Source organism: Macaca thibetana, chromosome 9 (assembly GCF_024542745.1).
Source record: "Macaca thibetana thibetana isolate TM-01 chromosome 9, ASM2454274v1, whole genome shotgun sequence".
In the NCBI taxonomy this organism is placed as follows: domain Eukaryota; kingdom Metazoa; phylum Chordata; class Mammalia; order Primates; family Cercopithecidae; genus Macaca; species Macaca thibetana.
Genome location: NC_065586.1, coordinates 63,460,275 through 63,476,580, shown reverse-complemented (window position 1 = coordinate 63,476,580; position 16,306 = coordinate 63,460,275). Strand labels below are relative to the sequence as shown.

Sequence of the window (16,306 nt, the reverse complement as noted above, 5' to 3'; positions counted from 1 at the left end):
GCTACTCAGGAGGCTGAGGCGGATAATCACTTGAACCCAGGAGGTGGAGGTTGCAGTGAGCTGAGATTGCGCCATTGCACTCCAGCCTAGGTGACAGAGTGAGACTCTGTCTCAAAAAAAAAACAGTATAAACAATCCAGATGCCTATCAACTAATGAATGGATAAACAAAATAGAGTATGTCCACACAGTAAAATATTATTCACCCCCCCCCAAAAAAAAAAGGAATGAAGTCCTGATCCATGCTACAACATCAATTTTATTTTATTTTATTTTATTTTGAGACAGGATCTTGCTAAATCACCCAGGCTGTAACTACAGCCTCAACCTCCCTGGCTCAGGTAATTCTCCCACCTCAGCCTCCAGAGTAGCTGGGACCACAGGTGTGAGCCACCATGCCTGGCTAATTTTGTTTAAATTTTTGCAGAGACAGATCTCACTATGTTGCCCAGGCTGGTCTAGAACTCCTGACCTCAGGTGATCCACCCACCTCAGCCTCCCAAAGTGCTAGGATTACAGGCATGAGCCACCGTGCCCAGCTGAGATATTATTATATATAATTTTATACCAATAAATTCGATGATGAAATTGATGATGATTTTCAAGGAAAATAAAGTATACTAGAATTAGCACAATTAAGGGGTAGATAACCTGAATAAACAAACAACTGTAAGAAGCATCAAAGATTTATTAATAAAAACAACTCCAGGCTCAAATGGTTTTACAGGCAACTTCTACCAAATTTTCAAGAAACAGATAATTGCCATGGTACATCAACTATAAAAGTATATAAAAATAGATGAAAATTTTTTGAACTTAAACTATGAAGTTAACATAGCCCTGTACTTGACTAGACAAGAACAGCCCCCAAATTAGGCTGTGGTTCCACTCTATCCATGAATATAGAAACAAAAAACCCTAATAATACATTGTGAAATGAAATTCAACAATGCATTTCATGATTAATCCATGAGAATCAAGTGAGGTTTATGCCAGGAATGCAAGAACTGTATTAATAGATTAACGAGGAAAAAATGAAAATTGTAATAGATGAAGGAAAAGTATTTGATACATTTCAATACTCATAAATCAAAACTAATATAATCTTAACTAATTATGAATTTTAAAATGAAAGCTTAATTCAAGAATGAATATCCACAAGATTTTACACAAACATCCTTCTTAATGGTGAAGTATTAGAGGCAACATTGTATTAGAAGTCCTAGTCAATGGAATAACAAATTAAAAAATTAAAACTATAAATAGTAGAAAGAACAAGACAAACACCTTCAGTTGTAAATATTATGACACTTTTCTAGAAAAATCCCAAGAGCACAGATTAATGAATCATTAAAATTAATAAAAGGGTTTAGTACAGTAGCCAGACACAATATCATGAACAAAATTTAATACTTTTTCTATATCAGGAAAAACCAGTGGGAAAACATCGTATGGGGGGAAATTCCCTTCAGAAGGTTATCAAACCTAAAAGAAAGGAAGGAAGGGAGGGGAGGAAGGAAGGAAGGAAGGAAGGAAGGAAGGAAGGCAGGCAGGCAGGCAGGCAGGCAGGCAGGCAGGCTAGCAATTAACCAAACAAGAAATATGGAAATCCAGCTTCTTCTGATAATGACCAAGTAAGCTCTAAATGAACCAACCCTTTCACAGGTAAAACAATAACCTTTGGACAAAATATGAAAAAAACCAAATACTTGAGGGCACTGGGAAAAGACCAAAAGCAGGTAGACTTTGGAGCAGAGTTGACAGTTAAAATATAGGAACGACACTGGGTGAGTTTCACATTTTCATGGTTTCAATCCTGACAGCAGGCTTCAGTCTATGCCATTTAGGGTGACTAAAACATCAAAATTGCAGTCTTTCTGACTTGAAAACCTAGAAGACAGAGTTCAGGACAACTATAGCCACTATAAAATGAGGCAGTAATACCAGTAAAGAGAGAGTCACAGAGGTAGTGCCTTAACTTTCGTATATAAATCCCTGCCTAACCCCTGGACCACACATACATGGACAGACTTCAGCAGCCAGCTAAGGCTAAAAGAACTAAACTGAAATTTAATCTGTCACCAAAGACACAAGGACGCGATGCTTATAATTTGAGTCAAACCAAATACATTGCATGCTAAAACAATAACATCAAGGTTCTTTATAGGATTTTAACAAAATCTAGATCTCCATAGCATAATATTTATAATGCCCAACAGACAATAAAAAATTACTTGATACCCAAATAAACAGAAAATGTGGCTCATTCTCATGAAAAAAATTGATAAATACAAAACCCCAAGATGATCCAGATGTTTAAATTAGCAGAGAAGCATTTTAAAATGCTATTATAACTATGCTTAAGGGTATAAAGGAAAATGTGCTCACAATAAATGATAAGACAGAAAATCTCAGCAGATAGATAAAAACTACAGAAAAAATGGAAATACTAAAACTGAATAATACAATATCTGGAAAACAATTACAGCAAATTGAGGAAGATGGACAAAAGCAAAAATGAGGTTAAAAACAGACCAATAGAATTATACAATCTGAGGAGCACAGAGAAAAACATTTTTTAACGAACAGAGATTTAGTGATATGTGGGACTATATCAAAAGGTTTAACATCCATGTAATTGGAGTTGCACAAAAGAAGGAGAGAGAATGGAGCAGAAAAATGTTTTAAGAAATTATGACCAAAATTTTCTTAATATGATAAAATAAGTAAATTTATATATTCAAGAAGCTCAATGCATCCCAAAAAGAATTTAAAAATCCACACCTAGGAAAATCATAATCAACCTTCTGCAAACCAAAAAAAAAAATAAAATTTTTAAAGTGACCAGCTACTAATGACACATATACACATTAAACAATTATTTGAATGACTACTGACATCATAAATCATAAAGGCCAAAAGATAATGCAACAGTATCTTTAAAATGTTTCAGAAAAACCTATCAACCAAGAATTCTATAATATTCATCATGTCAAGAATGAAAGCAAAAAACAGATATTTTCAGACAGAAGAAAACTAAGACTTGGACATGGTAGCTCACACCTGTAATCCCAGCACTTTGGGATGCCCAGGCAAAAGGATGGCTTGAGCCCAGAAGTTTAAGACCAGCCTAGGCAACACAGAGAGACCCTGTCTCTACAAAAAATTTAAAAAAAAAAAATAGCTGGGCATGGTGGCACACACCTGTGGCCCCAGCTGCTCAGCAGGCTGAGGTGAGAGGATTGCCTGAACCCAGAAGTTCAAGACTACAGTGAGCTGTGATTGCATCACTGCACTACTCCAGCCTGGCCAACAGAGCAAGAGCTTGTCTCAACAAAAAAAAAAAAAAAAAGAAAAGAAAAAGAAAGGAAAAGAACAAACCCCCCCCCCCCCCCCCCCCCCCCCCCCCCCCCCCCCCCCCCCCCCCCCCCCCCCCCCCCCCCCCCCCCCCCCCCCCCCCCCCCCCCCCCCCCCCCCCCCCCCCCCCCCCCCCCCCCCCCCCCCCCCCCCCCCCCCCCCCCCCCCCCCCCCCCCCCCCCCCCCCCCCCCCCCCCCCCCCCCCCCCCCCCCCCCCCCCCCCCCCCCCCCCCCCCCCCCCCCCCCCCCCCCCCCCCCCCCCCCCCCCCCCCCCCCCCCCCCCCCCCCCCCCCCCCCCCCCCCCCCCCCCCCCCCCCTCCCCCCCCCCCCCCCCCCCCCCCCCCCCCCCCCCCCCCCCCCCCCCCCCCCCCCCCCCCCCCCCCCCCCCCCCCCCCCCCCCCCCCCCCCCCCCCCCCCCCCCCCCCCCCCCCCCCCCCCCCCCCCCCCCCCCCCCCCCCCCCCCCCCCCCCCCCCCCCCCCCCCCCCCCCCCCCCCCCCCCCCCCCCTCACCTGCCTGTGAAAAAGAACTCTAACTCTTACTGAAAGCCCCCCACAATACTGTAAAAACTCCCCACTTTTCCCGCATCCCCCCGCCCCTCCACCAACCCCCCCCCCCAACTCCCCCAACCACCCTGCCCCCCGCCTGCACCCAGCCCCACAAACAACCCCCCCTGCCCCAAGCCCCTCCCGTCGGCCTCCCCCCCCCCCGTCTCGCCCCCCCCCGCCCCCCCCCCCCACCTCCCCCATCCCCTAACTCCCCCCCTCCCCCCCCACCCCCACCCCCCCGCGACCCCCGGCCACACTCCCCCCCAGCCCACGGCCCCCTCCCAACGGCCACCCCCTCCCTCCACCGCCTCCCCCCACCCACCCCCCCCCCACCCATAATCCGCCCCCCGCCCCCCCCCCCCCCCCCCTCCCATCCCCACGCCCCCCCCCCCCCCCTCCCCCCCCACCGCCCGCCAGCTCCACCTCCACTCCCCTCCCACTCCCCCATGCCGCCCCCGCTCGCCCCGGACTCCCCATGCGCCCTTGCCGCCGACCCCACCCCCTCCCCCCCCCTCCCCCCCCCCCCCCTCCCATCCCCGCAGAATCCCACGCTCCCCACCCTCCCACAACCTCCCCCCCCACCCCACCCGCCCCCCCATCCCATAGTCCCCCTAACCCACCCCCCACCACCCGCCTATCACCTTCCCCCCCCCTAACCCCCCACCCCCTCCTCCCCTATGCCGACCCCCTAACTCCCCCCCCTCCCTCCCCCCAAGAAACTAAGAACCAACAGAATCATATTATAAGAAACGCTAAAGGAAAAAAATGATTCCAAATGTAATGAAAATTTAGATCTTCAGGAATTAGTAACAAACATTGGAAATGGCAAATACATAGGTAAATATAACATAATATTTTTCTCTTTCTTCAACTACAAAAAAAGTTTTAAAAATCATGACATGTGATCCATAACATATATAAAGGCAACTACATAGCATACTGCTATGTAGTATGACAACTACATAGCATAATGGATGAGAAGGCATAATTGGAGCTATACAGTTGCAAGATTTTAGGGTTTACATAAAGTAGTATGATATTAACTCCCATTAGTTGTAGTAGTACAATACTCCAACTGTGAAGATTTGAAGATGTATGTTGTAAGCCCTAGAGGAACTATTTAAAAAGTAATACAAAGAGTAATATAAAAAGTAACACAAAGAGGAATAGCTAAAAAGTTAATAGATAAATTAAAATGGAAGTCCAAACAGTTTTAATACAATCCAAAAGAAAGCAAGAGAAATGGAAGAACACAGAGGAGGCAAACACAAGTAAATGTAACCTGCCTGTGAAAAAGAACTCTAACTCTTTACTGAAGCCATGAAAGAAGACCTAGATAAATGGAGAGACATTACGTTTCTGAATGAATTGAATCAATACTGTAAAGCTGTCAATACTGTAAAACTCCCACAAATTAAGTTATAAATTTAATATAATTCAAAGCAAAATTTCTACAGAACTTGTTATGAAATTTGACAGTGATTGGAAATAATTTTCTGGCACAGAAAATAATATGCGAGAAGAGTAAAGAAATGTTTTTAAAAGAATAATGCAAGGGAGACTTGCCCTGCAAGGTATAAAAGCATCCTATGTCGATAGAGATATTTAAAATAGTGTGTTATACCAGAGAAATCTGAACGTAGGTAGGAACTTCAATAACATTAAGGAGTTACTCTTAATTTTCAGAGGTGATAATGGTATTACAGTTATATAGGAAAATGCCATAATTTTTTATTTCAGAGCTGTATATGGAGGTATTCAGGGGTCAAATGGCATGTCTGAGATGTGCTTTAAAACAGTACAGCAACCAGAGAGAGAGAAAAGGGATAGCGTATGCAATTGTAAGGAAATGTTGATAATTTCTGAAACTGAGATAGTGATATGTTGTATTTACAGTACTATTTTCTCTATTTTATGTATGCTTGAAATTTTTCATAAGTAACAATATCTAAGTAACAGACTATTGATGACTCAACTGACGATAAATAAGTAATGGACTAGAAGAGATATCCAGAAACAGATCCATGTGTACATGTGAGTGGTTACTATATAAAATGTTGGCATTTCGAATCAGTGAAGAAGGATGAACTATTCAATATCTAGTGCTACAATAAATATCTATTTGTAAAAGTAAAATAAAATTAGCCCTTATTTCATATCTTTTCCAAAATTAACTCCAAAGGGATTAAGACAATTTTTTGAAAAAAATCTACTAGGGGTAAGAAAAAGATTATAATTCTAGAGTAGAATAGTTTTTTCTAAGAACATATAAAATGTAGATGTCATAAAGTATAAGATTTTCAGAGCTGTCTTCATTAAAATTTAAAATTTCACTTTCCATAGATCTCCAAGGGCATTTTTAAACTATGAATGCATAGTAAAAACTGCATAGTAAAACATGCATGCATGTTGTTGGAACATGTCATGAAGATCAAACAGTCATTGTGGTTGACCAATAACTTACAGTTTCAGTAAGTTAATTACACTAAGTATTATAGTTAAGAAGCACCAGTTTTTCTTCTAACACTATATTTGGAAAAATGGGAAGACAAAAATAGTACAAGATAGAGATGCTCAATCTGTAGCTTGTGGGGAAAAGATTCACAAATATACAGTAAGTAATCAGAGATGTAAGCAACCTATCAACCAGAATGTGACAATGTAAGGAACTTTGGAATAGGCAGAAAAGAGGACTTGGTGTCTCTAATAAAAAGCTATGCATTTTTAGTGCACACTCTTACAGGTAATCTAAATCTAACTCTATCATTTCCTTTGAGTTACTTTACAACTCTGTAAGTTGTAGATAACTGATAGTAATGCAAAATAATTCTTGTATAAACATGAAAGTAAATTATATTCAGTGAAGGTTCCATTGATTTTCCTCTTCCATTGTGCAGGAAGCCAGTTATTTTTCCATTTGCACTTTCATTTCAATATTTCTGAAATATAAATATGTCTGTTGGATTATCCTTCCAACTGCTTATAATGTCTTACCATTTCCTTCATTTAAAAAATTAATCAACTACAAGATTGAACATATGCTCATTAAAAAAAAAAATTATAACTGTTCTCTCTGGAAAGACACCATAAAGTTGAAGACAGACAGAAAAAAAAAATTACAACTTTTTTTTTTTTTTTTTTTTTTTTTGAGACGGAGTCTGGCTCTGCCGCCCAGGCTGGAGTGCAGTGGCCGGATCTCGGCTCACTGCAAGCTCTGCCTCCCGGGTTCACGCCATTCTCCTGCCCCAGCCTCCCGAGTAGCTGGGACTACAAGGCGCCCGCCACCGCGCCCAGCTAGTTTTTTATATTTTTTAGTAGAGACGGGGTTTCACCGTGTTAGCCAGGATGGTCTCGATCTCCTGACCTTGTGATCGCCCATCTCGGCCTCCCAAAGTGCTGGGATTACATTTTAACAATGAAGAAATTTCCAAAATATTTGAAGAATACCCATTAAAATATGGAAAAAGCAAAACCTAACTGAAAAACAAGCAAATGGTTTGAACAAGCAAGTCATGGAACAAAAAGTGTAAATGTCCAATACATTTTTAAAAATGCATGTATAATTTAGTACAGAATGTAAACTGCTATAATAAAAAGACCTCGCACAGGGACTCAATAAAAATAGACGTTTATTGAGCTGGGCATGGTGGCACACACCTGTAGTCCCAGCTATTTGGAAGACTGAGGCGGGAGAATAGCTTTAGGCCAGGAGTTTGAGGCCAGCCTGGACAACACAGCGAGACTCCTCTTAGGCAAAAAAAAAAGGTATTTATTGCTCTCTCACGTAATAGATGGGCTCTATGCCACAAAACAGTCAGTTGGGCTGGTAGGGAAGCTTTGCCATTCTTACTATATGGCCTTCAACAATGCTCTGGTCAGCACTTTTCCAGCTGCTGGAAAGAGGAAAAGGGGAAGACGGAGGCAAGCCCATACATCACTTTGCTTTCATCCCATTGGCCTGAACTAAGTCACATGACCACAGCAAGCTGCAAAGACAGCTAAGAAATGTAGTCTTTAACCACTAAAAGGAAGAAGGTACATACTAGAGGACAATTAGAGATATCTACCATAATGCAAACGAAAGTAAATTAAAACAATATAAAGGAATTTCCAGTCAGATTGTCAAACATGTTTAAGTTTTATAGTATGAAAATTGACAAGAATAAAAGGAAATAAATATCCCAATATACTATTAACAGAGGGTATAGTTCAAGACAATTTGGCAACATTGCTCAAACTTAACACATCTATCATGTGAACCTGAAATTCTATTTAAAGAGACTTACCACATAGGAATCCTTACACTTGTTCTAAAAAAGAATGCACAGGCGTATTCATCGCAGCATTGTCTGTTATAGGGAAAAAAAAAGAAATAAACTTAAATGTCCATCAATAGAGGAAATAATCTTAAATTCTGACATAATTCCTTCTACAGATTACTAAGTGGCTGTAAAAGAGAATAATGTAGTACTAACAGGAAACTAGCTCTAGGATATACCGCAAACAGGAAGAGCAAGATACACAATAATATACAAATGATCCTATTCATAGGACAATAAATAATAAGTAATAATAAATAAATACAAATGTAAAAAAAAAATAAATAATGTCCTACAAATATACTAGCATATATGAAACCGCATGGAAATAAAATAGGAATTATGCTCACCAAACAGCAGTAACTTATCCCTAGAGCGGGGAGATGAGTGTGCTAGAAAGAAGGGGAACTTTACTGTTTCCTATCCACTTAACAATTTTCTTAATATTTTACAGTAAGAATGTTTTCATATATTCTTCCACTTTTTTAAAAAACAAAAGACAAGGAATGAAAAGAAACCAAATTGGGGAAGGAGGGTGTACTAATAAAAAAAAAAAAAGTGAAAAGAAATAATACAATGGTAGTATGAATGGTGAAATTAAAACTGATTTTTCTCTCCAAATTTTCTGTGATAGTTTATTTGTTTTTGGAATAAAATTTTTTTTTAAATTTGTCTCTGAGCTAGACAGTAAACTGACTCAGCGCCTGGTATTCCTCCAAGTCACTTCCTGAAAAGTAGCCTCGCTCTTCTGAATAGAAACCAACAGACCTATGTACCTTTGGGGAAAAGGATGAGGACCTTCCCACTGCATTTTAGGATGGTTTCCACAAAGTGGCTAAGTAAATTTGCTCTTTCATCTTTTCAGAATATCATTTAATCTTAAAACCATGTGGTGATGATAAAGATGACGATGACAGACTTTGTAGCTACGTGAGGAAATGTTCTTGACAGTTTTAAGTAGAATAAAAAAAGCAAGAAACAAAACTGTAGACTCTAATTACACATGGACAAAGTTAACAAATGTAACTCAAAAAAAATGTAGCTCCCTGAATGTTTCTGAGGTAGAGCGATGGGATTATGAATTTTTTTTGGTCAATATATCCTTTAAGATTGCTCTAAGAATAGATAAAAATCAATGACGGAGTGGGGGAAACAGGCAGAAAATAAGCGGGAAGCAATTTCCCTGGAATACAGAGGTATTGTCTGTTACAATAAAAAAGACAAATGCTGATCAATGGTTCAGAATTTTTTTTGTTGTTTTTTGTTTGAGACAGGGTCTCTCTGTCATCCAGGCTGGAGTGAGGTGGCACGATCATGGCTTACTGCAGCCTCAAATTCCTGGACTCAAGCAATTTTCCTGTCTCAGCCCCACAAATAGCTGGTACTTCAGGTGCATAGTCACCACACGCAGCTATGTTTGTATTTTTTGTAGAAACGGGGTTTCACCATGTTGCTCAGGCTGGTCTCAAACTCCTGGCCTCAAGTGATCCACCCACTTCAGCTTCCCAAAGTGCTGGGATTACAGGTGTGAGCCACTGCGCCTGGCCTGAAATTGTGTTGTTTTTAATCATTGAAAATAACATCAATACAACAGGCAAACAATACCAAAAGTTATTCAAGAAAATAAATGGAATAATTTACATAAAGTAACCCACAAGGATTTGGAATACAGACAACCCTATTTTACAGGAAAACCTTTCTAAATCCCTACAACACACAGAGTAGGAAGCCATCAGCCACCACAAAGAGAATTAAATGCTACAGAGCATCTTTTAGGGCCAGGCTGGTTGCCACAGCTGAACATAAAATGTCTGTCTTCATAAAGCATTGTCCACTCCCACCACTTTGTTAAGAAGTCAGCTCTCAGCACTTTGAGATTCCCCAGAGGACAGAAATTATTTTGTTTTCTTACAAATATACTTGCTTAGAAACTCCTGAAATTCCCAGACATTTTTCTTAAGAATTAGAGATGCCAGCGATAATTTTCAGACTCTACAACCTCTGTTAAGGTTCTCAGCCAACTACTAAACAATACCATTTGCAATTTGCAGTCTTTTAAGCAGATTGCAAACCATGTGACTGTTTCTAATTCCAAGCCATCTTAAATTTCACTAGTAAAATTTCCAAACACTGTTTGAAATGTGTTGCTAACATTTACGCATATAACATCTACTGCATTTCCTCTAATTTAAAAACTATCAAAATAAGCTGCAAAATGTTGCCCAATATAACTTTTTTTTTCTGCTAAACACTCTCTGCTTGAAACTCACAGCTTCATTATCTTACTGGTCATCAGCCAGTTCTCTCCATTCCCTTACCATTCATTCAAAAACATCAATGTTAATTTCACATATGAATGTTCTCAAGATAACATGCATCTTTATAATATATATTCTCCTTAACTTCCTGTGCTATCTTCCATGATAGCAAATGAAACACAGGTTCCAACAGGTAAGGAGTAGGAGATGGGACTCGACTCAGAAAGCAGGGCTCCAACACCAGACCAAACTGAGGACTAGCTAAAACAGACAAGGGACAGAAGCACCTCTCCATCAGACATATGTCAGTTTGCTATTGTTTATGGCAACACCCAGAAGTTACCACCCCTTTCAGTGGCAATGACTTGATGACACAGAAGTTATCACCCTTTTTCCAGAAATGTCTGCATAATCTGTCTCTTAATTTGCATATAATTAAAATGGGTATAAACGTGACTGCAGAGCTGCCTCTGAGCTGCTGCTCTGGGCACACTGCCTATGGGGTAGCCTTGCTCCATAAGGAGTGGTACCTCGGCTGCTGCTGTATACTGCTGTTACAATAAACGCTGCTGTCTAACACCACCAGCTCACCCTTGAATTCTTTCCTGGGCAAAGCCAAGAACCCTCCCAGGCTAAGCACCAATTTTAGAGCTCACCTGCTCTGTATCAGCTAGATGGCTATTCTCCTCCAACCCCAGCTCATCACACGTGGACCAGTAATAGAACTTATGGTTGGCCAACATAGTGTAATCAAGGGTCACAGCCCAATAGAGTGAAAAACTGGGAGAGAAGAACAAGGTCAACATTCTGAAAGGGGAAAGTCTTGAGCCTAAGCCAGACCGAATAGTTAACAAAGTCAATCCCTTTGAGAATAAGAATTGAGAGGTGGATTCAAAGAGTAAGGCCAAAACTGAATTAACTGAATTAAAGCTCCAACAATGTCAGAACAAGTGAACAGTTACTAGAATCACTTTAATGGGGGCTTTGGAATTATCTTTATGAACCAACTGACACCTGGTGCATGACTTAAAAGCATACGCTTTAAAAGATGAATAGATCCAAACTTTAGTATGAAGTAGATCTTCCACAACTGATGACACCTGCTTCACAAACTTTACGAATTTTCTCTTTCACTTTTCAAAATTAATTATACAAAGAACCACTTGCCCAATTAGAAGTAGTCCAACATATCCCTCTTGAGGTATCCTCTCTCTACCTCCTCCACTTCCACTACCCAAGGACCTCTTGGAAACTTACCCAGGTTAAAGTGCTGCAGGCTCTTTCTCATGCCAAGCTGAGAGAAGGCTACAACAGCTCCCATGGCACTGGCAAGGACTCAGGGAAATGGGCATTCTCATACACGGCTAAGGAAAGTTTGACATTCTACAGCATTTTTAAAAAGTTACCTCACAATAGCTTTTGACTTTCAGAATGCACATACATTTCACACAAGTCCAACTTATAGGACTCTACCTTATAAGAACTAAAAGAATTAGCCCATAAGAACATATGTACAAGAATGTGGCCAGGCACAGTGGCTCACACCTGAATCCCAGCACTTTGGGAGGCTGAGGCGGGTGGATCACTTGAGGTCAGGAGTTCAAGACTGGCCTGACCAACATGGTGAAACCCATCTCTACTAAAAATACAAAAATTAGCCAGGCGTGGTGGTGGGCACCTGTAATCCCAGCTACTTGGGAGGTTGAGGCATGAGAATTGCTTGAACCCAGGAGGCAGAGGTTGCAGTGAGCCAAGGTTGCACCACTGCACTCCAGCCTGGGGAACAGAGCAAAATTCTGTCTCAAAACAAAACAAAACAAAACAAAAAAGTTTAAGGAGATTTATTTCTTGCTAAGCACAGTGGCTCATGTCTGAATCCCAGCACCTTGGGAGGCTGAGGCAGGTGGATCACTTGAGGTCAGGAGTTCGAGACCTGCCTGACCAACATGGTGAAACCCATCTCTACTAAAAATACAAAAATTAGCTGGGTGTGGTGGTGGGCACCTGTAATCCCAGTAACTTGGGAGGTTGAGCAGGAGAATTGCTTGAACTCAGGAGGCGGAGGTTGCAGTAAGTCGAGATCAAGCCACTGCACTCAAACCTGGATGACAGAGTGACTCCGTCTCAAAAAATAAAAAAATTTAAAAAGAGAGAGGTTTTTTTTACTGTAGAAACTGTATGAAGTGGACAAGCCACTATGAAAAAGAAAAGATTGGGCAATTTTTTTTTTAAGGAAACAATTTTTTGTTGTTGTTGTTTTGTTTTGTTCTGTTTTTTGAGACAGAGTCTTGCTCAGTCGCCCAGGCTGGAGGGTAGTGGCGCGATCTCGACTCATTGCAAGCTCCGCCTCCCGGGTGCACACCATTCTCCTGCCTCAGCCTCTGGAGTACCTGGGACTACAGGCGCCCGCCACCACGCCCGGCTAAATTTTTTTGTATTTTTAGTAGAGATGAGTTTTCACTGTGTTAGCCAGGATGGTCTGGATCTCCTGACTTCGTGATCCCCCCGCCTTGGCCTCGCAAAGTGCTAGGATTACAGGCGTGAGCCACTGCGCCCGGCCTTAAGGAAACAATTTTAAACCTAGCAAAAGAAAAAGCTAGGTGTGGTGGTGTGCGTATAGTTCTGGCTACTCAGAAGGCTGAGATGGGAGGATTGCTTGAGCCCAGGAGGTCAGGGGTGCAGTGAGCTGTTATTGCACCAGTGCACTCCAGCCTGAGGAACAGAGCAAAATTCTGTCTAAAGAAAGAAAGACGGCCGGGCGCGGTGGCTCACGCCTGTAATCCCAGCACTTTGGGAGGCCGAGGGGGGCGGATCACGAGGTCAGAAGATGGAGACCATCCTGGCTAACATGGTGAAACCTCGCCTCCACTGAAAATACAAAAAAATTAGCTGGGCGTGGTGGCGGGCGCCTGTGGTTCCAGCTACTCGGGAGGCTGAGGCAGGAGAATGGCATGAACCCAGAAGGCAGAGCTTGCAGTGAGCGGAGATTGCGCCACTGCACTCCAGCCTGGGCTATAGAGCGAGACTCCATCTCAAAAAAAAAAAAAAAAAAAAGAAGGAAGGAAGGAAGGGAGGGAGGGAGGGAGGGAGGGAGGAAAAACTTCTGGAAAATATTTAAATATTCATTAAAATTAAAACTCAGTGATAAAATAAGGAGGTTGGCTGGTTTTGTTCTACTGAGAACAGCTATAAAAGCTAGACTAAATATTTTTAACCTGTTTGAAGGCATTGGAGAGCTATCAAAATAGGATTTATAGAACAAAAGACCCAAAATAAAGGAAATCCCAGAAAGGGTGCTGTAACATGTTATAAGGGAAATCCTTATAACATAGGGAATCCGTTATGTTATAAGGGAAATACTTCCTCCCTTAAAGTATTTGCCAATTTGAAAACAATTACTGAGGAGCTGAACAATCTTTCAGTTCACTTACTGACTTCAAGTTGATTGGGAGCCTAAAAATTGGAGTTTAGGCCCACCAAGAAGAAAAGACATTTCAAATAAGACGCTGAAGGGTTATACCCTAAAAGAGTGAGCCAAAATAGACCAGCCCTTCTAAGGATTGAAGCCTACTGTATTAGTGTTCTCCAGAGAAGCAGAACTAAGGCTGGGCATGGTGGCTTACACTTATAATCTTAGCACTTTGGGAAGTCGAGGTGGGAGGGTTACTTGAGGCCAGGAGTTCGAGACCAACCTGAGCAACATGGTGAGACTCTGCCTCTACCAAAAAAAAACTTTTTAAATTAGCGAGGCTTGAGGGTGTGCATCTGTGGTCCCAGCTACTAGGGAGGCTGAGGCAGGCGGATCACTTGAGCCCAGGAGGTCAAGGCTGCAGTGAACTGTATTCACACCACTACACTCCAGCCTGAGTATAAGATCAAGACCCTGTCTCAAAAAAAAATAAAATAAAATAACCACAGAACTAATAGGAGATAAATAGATAGATAAATAGATGGACAGATACATGGAGATTTATTATAGGAATTGGCTCGCATAATTATAGAGGCTGAAAATTCCCATAATCTGTCATCCACAAAACAAAGAACTAGGAGATCTAATGGCATAATTCAGGACAAGTCCAAAGGCCTGAGAAACAGGGAGGTCAATGGTGCAAGTTGCAGTTTGAATCTGGAAACATTCTCACAAACATACCTAGAAATAATGTTTTGCCAGTTACGTGGTCATCCCTTAGCCCAGTCAAGTTAACACATGCAATTAATCATCACAACTACCTTTATATCATATCAATATCTAACTTTTTTATTTTTTAAATTAGTTAATTAATTAATTTATTTATTTTGAGGCAGAGTCTTACTCTGTTGCCCAGGCTGGAGTGCTGTGGTGCGATCTCCACTCACTGCAATCTCTGTCTCCCAGGTTCAAGCAATTCTCCTGCCTCAGCCTCCCCAGTAGGTGGGATTACAGGTGCCTATCACCACACCTGGCTAATTTTTGTATTTTCAGTAGAGGCAGTGTTTCACCATGTTGGCCAGGCTGGTCTTGAACACCTGACCTGAAATGATCCACCCACCTCAGCCTCCCAAAATGCTAGGATTACAGAAGTGAGCCACAATGCCTGGCCTTCAATCTCTCACTGAACTAAGGTTATCTGCCACTAGTCTGCTTGCCAGAAGCAAAAGTAAATTCTCTTTGGAAGGAAATTAAATCATCTAGAGACACAATTTATCTCTAAAATTTTTGTGTGTGATGTTTGGCATTTCATCAAAGATAACTAAGCAGATAAAAGTATAAATGTTGACTAAAAATCAAGACAAAAGCAAAAACAACAGAAACAAACAAACAGGAAATTCAAATATTTTAGTTATTAGACACAAACTTTAACTCAAACTAGCGATTCCACTTCTAGATGGAAATGCCATAGTGAGGAGCTTCACAGACCTGCCCCACAGTGAAACCACCACAGAAATTTTTATAACTGGTGAAAATTATAAGAAAAAAACCAACCATTTAAATTATCTGGAAATGTTCTTAATGGAATACAGCAAGTAAAGAGATCTTTATTCAAGAAATTCTACTAAATCATAGCAGAAATAGCAAGTCTGTGGCACTTCAGCCATGACCCACCCTCTGTCTACCCTTCCCCCACAGTTCAGGGTAATGGAAGCTCCACTATGAGTGGGTGTGGCCTAGAAGACAGGCTTCCCCTTCCCTCAACTCCCACTCAAGGGCCACAGTATATACCTAGGGAAGGCAAGTGGACAACATTTCCCATCCCCACGGCTCCATGTTGCAAAGGCTAAATTCTGAGCAAGTACAGCCGACAAGCTGGAGGCTCCCTTCCTTCATCCAGTCCTTAAATGTAAAGCAGAGGTTCGACACCAGGAACAGCAGGCTGAGAACACCAGGCTCCAGATCATTCAGAGGGTTCATGCCAGGAAAGGCATCATTCAGAGGGTCCATGCCAGGAAAGGGAAGCCAAGAAGACCAGAGGCTACCACTGCCCTGGCCCAGTGCCCTACTCTTCAACCAAACTGTCACTGCAAGAGAAGTGGGCTACTGTCACTGCTTCCAGCTCCAGAATAGTGGCTCAGAGATTCTGCCCAGCAGACAAGGCAGATTATAAGAACAGAGAGCTCCAAAGCACTTTCCAAAGAACTGACTTTTTGGAATAGAATGTAGGGAAGTTCAACCTAAGGGCTCTCTCAAAAACAATGGAGGTTTTGGTAGCTAGCAATTAAGGAAAGGTTGGCAGCTCCATGAGAACAGCAAGCTAAACTACAGTCCAGCTAATTTATCAGAAAATGTCATGAATGGAGACAGCTAAGAGTCCTCCTGAGATCAGAGCAAACCTCAGAGATTGGCCTCAAA

The 16,306-nt window shown here is 41.9% G+C and overlaps 1 long non-coding RNA gene across 1 annotated transcript in view; it reads right to left on the bottom strand.

Annotated features, from left to right (window-relative positions):
- Nucleotides 1-16,306, bottom strand: part of LOC126962547 (uncharacterized) — a 55,303-nt gene that overhangs the window by 20,947 nt on the left and 18,050 nt on the right. The window contains exon 2 of the long non-coding RNA XR_007728719.1: nt 8,189-8,251. This is a non-coding gene — a long non-coding RNA (uncharacterized LOC126962547). The remainder of the gene's footprint in view (nt 1-8,188; nt 8,252-16,306) is intronic.